This window comes from Hyperolius riggenbachi, chromosome 4 (assembly GCF_040937935.1).
Source record: "Hyperolius riggenbachi isolate aHypRig1 chromosome 4, aHypRig1.pri, whole genome shotgun sequence".
Lineage (NCBI taxonomy): Eukaryota > Metazoa > Chordata > Amphibia > Anura > Hyperoliidae > Hyperolius > Hyperolius riggenbachi.
Genome location: NC_090649.1, coordinates 9,852,396 through 9,858,933, shown reverse-complemented (window position 1 = coordinate 9,858,933; position 6,538 = coordinate 9,852,396).

The following is a 6,538-nucleotide window of genomic DNA, read 5'->3' as shown; positions in this document are numbered from 1 at the left end:
ACTTATCCGTTAGCCGGACGCATCCAGCAGGTGGCGCTAATTACTATTCCCCCTCCAGGCCGCCATGGATAGTAGGGAAAGATGTAACTCTGGTGGAGTTTTGTCGCCACCTAGTGGATGCGCCCGGCTAACGGATAAGTACCGCAATTACCATACAAAATGTAATCAGAAAACAAGGCACTTACATATTATGCCATCTGCAGAGTTTGGCAGCTTCTTGTAAATGTTCTATTTGCTGCCCTACCACAATCTAACCATTTTCTGAAAGCCCTGGATTTCCTTTGCACCAGGTCTCGAGCCGCTGTAATGCTTTCTTCCCAAGTAAGGGGGAACCTAAACTGAGAGGGATATGGATGTTTCCCTTTAAAGAGACACTGAAGTCTCCTAAAAATCTGCTTTTTATTGTAAAAGCCTCTGTAACATTATTGCCCTAACTCCGTGATCTGCAAACTTGGCTCTCCAGCTGAACTACTACAAGGCCCACAATGCATTTGCGTTTATGAATCATCACTGTTGCTGTCAGACTCCGGCAATGCATTGTGGGACTTGTAGTTCCTTAACAGCTGGAGGGCCGAGTTTGCAGATCACTGCCCTAACTAAAGCGCTGCATCCCCGCGGCTGAAATCTAACTAAATCCCCCCAAACTCTTGGGTCGTGGATTTTGCTGCTGGAGGAGGCAGGGCTTTCAGCTGCAGTTCTGCCTCCTTGTGCGTCAATCAGCGAGTATCTACGCCTCTCCCACCGCCCCTCTCAGTGAAGGAAGACTGAGAGGGGTGGGTGGAGGCAGAGATACGCGCTGATAGACTTGTGTAGAGGCAGAGCTGCAGCTGAGAGCTCTGCCTCTCACGGAAGCGCTCCCCGCAGTGTACCCCGGGGAGTTTGGGGGGTTTAGTTAGTATCCAGCTGCGGGGATGTGGCGTTTTAGTTAAAGCAATAAAGTTACAGAGGTTTTTGAAATAAAAAGATGATTTTTATGAGACTTCAGGATCTTTAAACAACACCAGTTGCCTGGCAGCCCTCCTGATCTCTTTGGCTGCAGTAGTGTCTGAATCACACACCTGAAACAAGAATGCAGCTAATCCAGTCACACTTCAATCAGAGCACCTGATCTGCTGCATGCTTGTTCAGGGGCTGCGGCTAAAACTATTTCTCACAGCATCAATCTGGGTTTTCAAAACTTGTGTCAAGTGCCCTGGGGGTCTCATTACAGAAGAAGCAGCAGCTCCGCTATGCACCCTCATCGCCTCTCTCAGGCCTCTTTTCCACGGACTGTTGAACTGTGTGCTCAGTAAGCAGTTGCCAGGCTGCAGCAAGCAGTTACCAGGCAGCAGCAAGCAGTTACTAGGCAGCAGTGAGCAGTTACCAGGCAGCAGTGAGCAGTTACCAGGCAGCGACCAGCAGTTACCAGGCAGCAGCAAGCAGTTACCAGGCAGCAGCAAGCAGTTACCAGGCAGCAGCGAGCAGTTACCAGGCAGCAGCAAGCAGTTACCAGGCAGCAGTGAGCAGTTGTGAGAGTTTGAGAGGCATTTCACTGCCTATCAACAGTCCATGGAAAAGAGGCCTCAGAGTGTGATACTGCCCGAGGCTGGAGACTCCACTCCACTGTGCTCTCTGCAGCCAAAAGCAGGGGACACGTCCCCCTAACTTGGGAAGAAAGCATTACACCGCTTCGAGACCTGGTGCACAGGAAATCCAGGGCTTGCAGCTTTCAGAAAACTGTTAGGCCTGGAACCCACTGAAATCCGCAAACGTAAAACGCAACCGCTAGCGTTTTGTCTGAGCGGTTTGCAAGCGGATTCATGCTTGTTTTCGGTCGCGTTTTGCAACAGTGTATTTTGTTGCTCAGCGGTTGTGTAGCGTTTTGCGTTTTGCGTTTTTATCCTGATTGGTCCTGTGAATTATTTTTAATTTTGTTACAGTGTGCTGAACCGCAAAACGCTAGCAAAACCGCTCAGTTTAGGTTTTGCTGAGCGTTTCTGCTAGCGTTTCAATACTTTACATTGAAGCGCTAACGCTCCCAAGATGCTGCAGGTCCTGCGTTTGCGTTTCTGGGAAACGCAAACGCTCCTGTGGAAGTTGCCCCATCCATTAACATCAGCTGAGCGTTTTGGCAAACCGCTAGCATATCGCAGTGCTGCCAAAATGCTCAAAAAAACGCTCTTGTGGGTTCCAGCCCTCAGATTGTGGTAGGACAGCAAATAGAACATTTACCAGAAGCTGCCAAACTCTGCAGATGGGATAATACGTAAGCACCCCAAAAAATTCACAGTGGTAATTTTGCGTTAAATCATGATTTTGTCTTTAATTCCACGTTACTTGTAATTACATGTCATTGTTTTTTCATTCTGAAAAACTATGAGAAAATGAATGGTCATTTTTTGTAATTACCTGGAAATTGTGTGTAGTTACAACTTAGCCATCACAAAATGAAGTGTAATTACACAAATGAAGCATATGGTCCCAATTACACTACATTTTCACAATTACAATTGTCTATTATGATTGTAATCATAGTTATATAAATTATGTGAACTCATAATCAGGGCCGGTTTATGCAACAATGGGGCCCCAGGGCAAAATAAACCTGGGGGGCCCCCCCAACAGATACCCCGGAATAAAAATTGGCATTAAGGCCAGCCATTGCAGCTGGTATAGTCAGGGTGTGAAGTCCCAGTCGGTCGGAGCTCCACATTCTGGCTACCCCAGCCTGCATGGGGGACAAGGGGTTAACAAGTTTCAGGAGGGGGGACCCCATATAATTAAAAAAAAAAAAAATTCCCACACTCTAAACATAAAAAAAAATATTGGTAAAATAGGAAAAAATGCCAGGGATCTTCATACAGCCATATTGCGGCTGTATAGCGATCCCTGGCCAAAGCGCTGCGGCTGCGTATAGACCCCCTGGAAACCCCGTCAGGAAATGTATTGCTCTTTCGTTTGATGCATGTAAAATTACACTACCGTTAGGTTTGCTACTAAAAGTGACATTTACCGCATTTAAAAGTATACTTTTTTCTTTCAAAACTTTAAAATCGATTTTCTCAAAAACTATAAGGTCTTTTTGAAAAATTGTTTTTTCCTCTTATTCCCAATGATCTCCTGCAAATTTAGGGTTTCTAGCATTTAAGGTGGATTTGCTATTAACCATTAAAGTCGGCAGGTTTTTTAATTGTGTATTTTTTTTTCCTTTGAAACTTTATAATCGATTTTCTCAAAACTATAAGGTCGATTTTTAAAAAAAATGTTTTCCTCTTGTAGCCACTGGGGGCCCCTACAAGCTGTGGGGTCCTCTGGCAATTGCCCCCTTTGCCTCTATGGTAGCGCCGGCCCTGCTCATAATTAGCACATCACCTGCCCTTGAGCTGGGGCAGACAGAATTATTCCTGGATGGGGGGTCACTGCATAACTGGGGTGTATCTATGAGTCTGACTCCCCAATGCAATGCTATAGTGCAGAGACATTTCGGGGTACATAATAACGTGCTGGCCAAAGCCCCCCCTACAGTATGCAGGCTCCAGCTTCAGCCTCACTATGGCTAGCATTCATAAAGGTGCTGTCGGTAGTGCGGGAAAACACCGTTCTTCTCCGCAAGCGGCACTTAAGACTTCTGGGTGGTCATTCATAAAGAAGTTGCCTGTTGCGATACAAGTGCGGAGGTTTTCTGGAGGAAACTGGCGGGAGCGTGGCGGAAGACATGCGGAAACATGAAAGCTGCCCGATTCCCTCCGTGCGCTCCTCTGTCTGATGCTGCTTGGGAGGTCCGTCCCATTCATTTACACGTATTCCGCCCGCCTATCGCTACTGTCGAGCAAGCGGTATTTTCCTTCTGCATACCGCTTGCTCTAATCTTTATGAATGGACGTGTTTGTTACTTTTTCTAGATAAATCTAGAAAAACTCCGCACAAGGCGTAAATGTATCGCTCTGCACGGGAATGTCAGCTTTTCATGCGGAAAGAGCCTTTATGAATGGGGATTTTGCAGAGTGGTCGGTAAACTCAGCGGTATTAAGCATTTCCGCATGCGGAAATGCTTTATGAATGATAGCCATTAGCTCAGGCGCTTATACTGAACCTGAGACAGATTAAATCAAAAAAAGAAAAGGAAAGACTCTTCCCGTTTCCCCCGGCCCCCCACCATTGCCACACTAAGACCCCTGGAACATATCTCACAAGAGCTCGTCAGATGTTATCTTGGCTGCTCTCCCCTTCCTGCACGGCTGTGCTGCGCCTGCGCGAGGACGACCACACCTCACAGTAAACCACGAGCGGCTCGGAGCTATTGCACAGGCGCAGCTGCATTATCGCAGCTGCAGTACAGCCCTGCAGGAAGGGGAGCGCAGACACGATCTTACACATTAAGTGAGAAGGATGTGGGGGCTGACATATTTATTTCCTTCTCAACAATGCAAATTGTCTGGCCGTGCAGCTGATCCCCTGCCTCTAGTACTCTAAAGGCTGATACAGGTAGTCCCCGGATCCGAGATAAAAAACAAACTATAACAAGTATCTTGTCTTTATATCTTATCTAAAGTTTAGATAGTTTACACGGCAAATCTAGCTGCCAACAGCTTCAACAGTTTATGATTATTTCTTCCTGTGATACGACAGCAGCCATGTTCTGTTTGTCACATTGTCAAAGGCTGAGGGCTGGAGATGCGATCAGTTTGCCTGTGTGTAAATTCAGTCCCCTCTCCTCCTCCCCTCTGCCTCTGAAATCAATGGCTAGTAACCTCCTCCTCCTCCTGCCCAGACTGAGCTCCCATAAGTCCTTGCTACTGTGCCAAGGCACTGTGAAAAAGCTGTGGGCGGGGCTTGTTTAGTTTATAGGGAATTAGAGTATTAAAACAAAACAAAACAAAATATTTGTCTTGAGGAATGCCCTATAAACTATATGAAAGGAACGCAATTATGCAATGAGTAAAAGTTTATCTTGGATTCACTTTAACGAACGAGATAGGGATTTTAGGTTTGTTCTTAACTTGAATCTGTTCTTAAGCCATCTCTATCCCCTGTACCTCCTCTGTGCCTCCAGCGTCCCCCTCTGTGTCACCTCTGTCCCCTGTACCTGCTTATACAAGTTTAACTTTAAAAGACATTTTTTCTTTTAATTTTTTTAAAATCGATTTGCTCAAAAACTACAAATTAAATTTGAAGCATTTTTTTTTACATGTTCCCATGGAAACACAGAATCCATGCCGTTTGTATCGGCGAGTCATTCGTAAGTCGGGGACTACCTGTACATCCAATTCTACCACTTCTAATTAACCTCCCTGGCGTTCTATTAAGATCATAGCAAGGAAATGAACAGCGCTACTTAAAAACAGACAAGTGCCTACCTGCAAAAGAGTGCAAGCCCCACTTGTGGGGTCGAATACACACCGAGCATACACATGACCTGTCTACCACTGGAGGAGGATGTTAGTTTCCATTAACAGCTTGCATGCAACCTATTAAGTACTCGTCCCTCCCACTGCGAAGAAGTCAATCCTCCATGGGAGGGGCCTAACACTAACTAAATCCTAACCTATGTATATGCATAGCCTGGGTGCGGCTAATCAAATAAAATTGAAAAATTGAAAATTGCGCAAAAGGTGGATCAGCGCATCACCAGTCCGCCTCCGAATGGCCTCCATCAGAGATGCGCTGAGCCCCCCCAGGAACTACAAACGCACCTTGAAGCCAAGCTTCTGTTTGGGTTAAAGGTTCGTCTGTAGTTCCTGGGGGGGGCTCAGCGCACCTCTGATTGGAGGCCATTCGGAGTTCGCCTGGTGTTGCGCTGATCCACCTTTTGCGCAATGTTCTATTAAGATCGCCAGGGCGGCTGCGGGAGGGTTTTTTTTAATAAAAGAAGAACTATTACATGCAGCCAACTTAAAGTTGGCTGCATGAAAGCCCACTAGAGGACGCTCCTGATGCGTACTTCTGATCGCCTCCGGCGATCAGAAGTAACAAGAAATGCCGCGATAAGCGGCGTTTCTTGTTCCGCATCCCTCGTCGCCATGGGGACGAGCGGAGTGACGTCATGGACGTCAACCGACGTCAGCCGCCTCCACCAGGAGAATGCCTTAGGGTTTAGGCCCGGAGGGAAGGATGGGTTGCCAAATAGCGGCATCAGTGGAGGCAGATCTGAGCATAGTTCCAGTTTCTCTCATGGTGTACCAAATAGAGAGTGAATGGTAGGTGAGTGGGGATAGGATTTTTATGTGGGAGAGGGGCCTATAGTTAGACCAAAGAAGGGCTTGTAATGCGATGGGGGAGAGTAGGGCCTCCTCAATTTGGACCCAAAGGGGGGCAGCCTCCCCAGCATGTATAGGGGCTAGTTGAGCAATTTGAGCTGCTCTGTAGTAAGAGAAGAGGTCAGGTAGTCCTAGGCCTCCCCTTTCTCTGTGGAGGAACATTGTACGTTGTGCTATTCTACTTTTTTTGTTATTCCATACAAATTTTCTAATTTGCAGCTGTAGGTCCTTAAGCGATGAGCGCGTTATCGTTATAGGTAGGCAGCAGAAGAGATATAGGAGGCGTGGGAGCAAGGTCATCC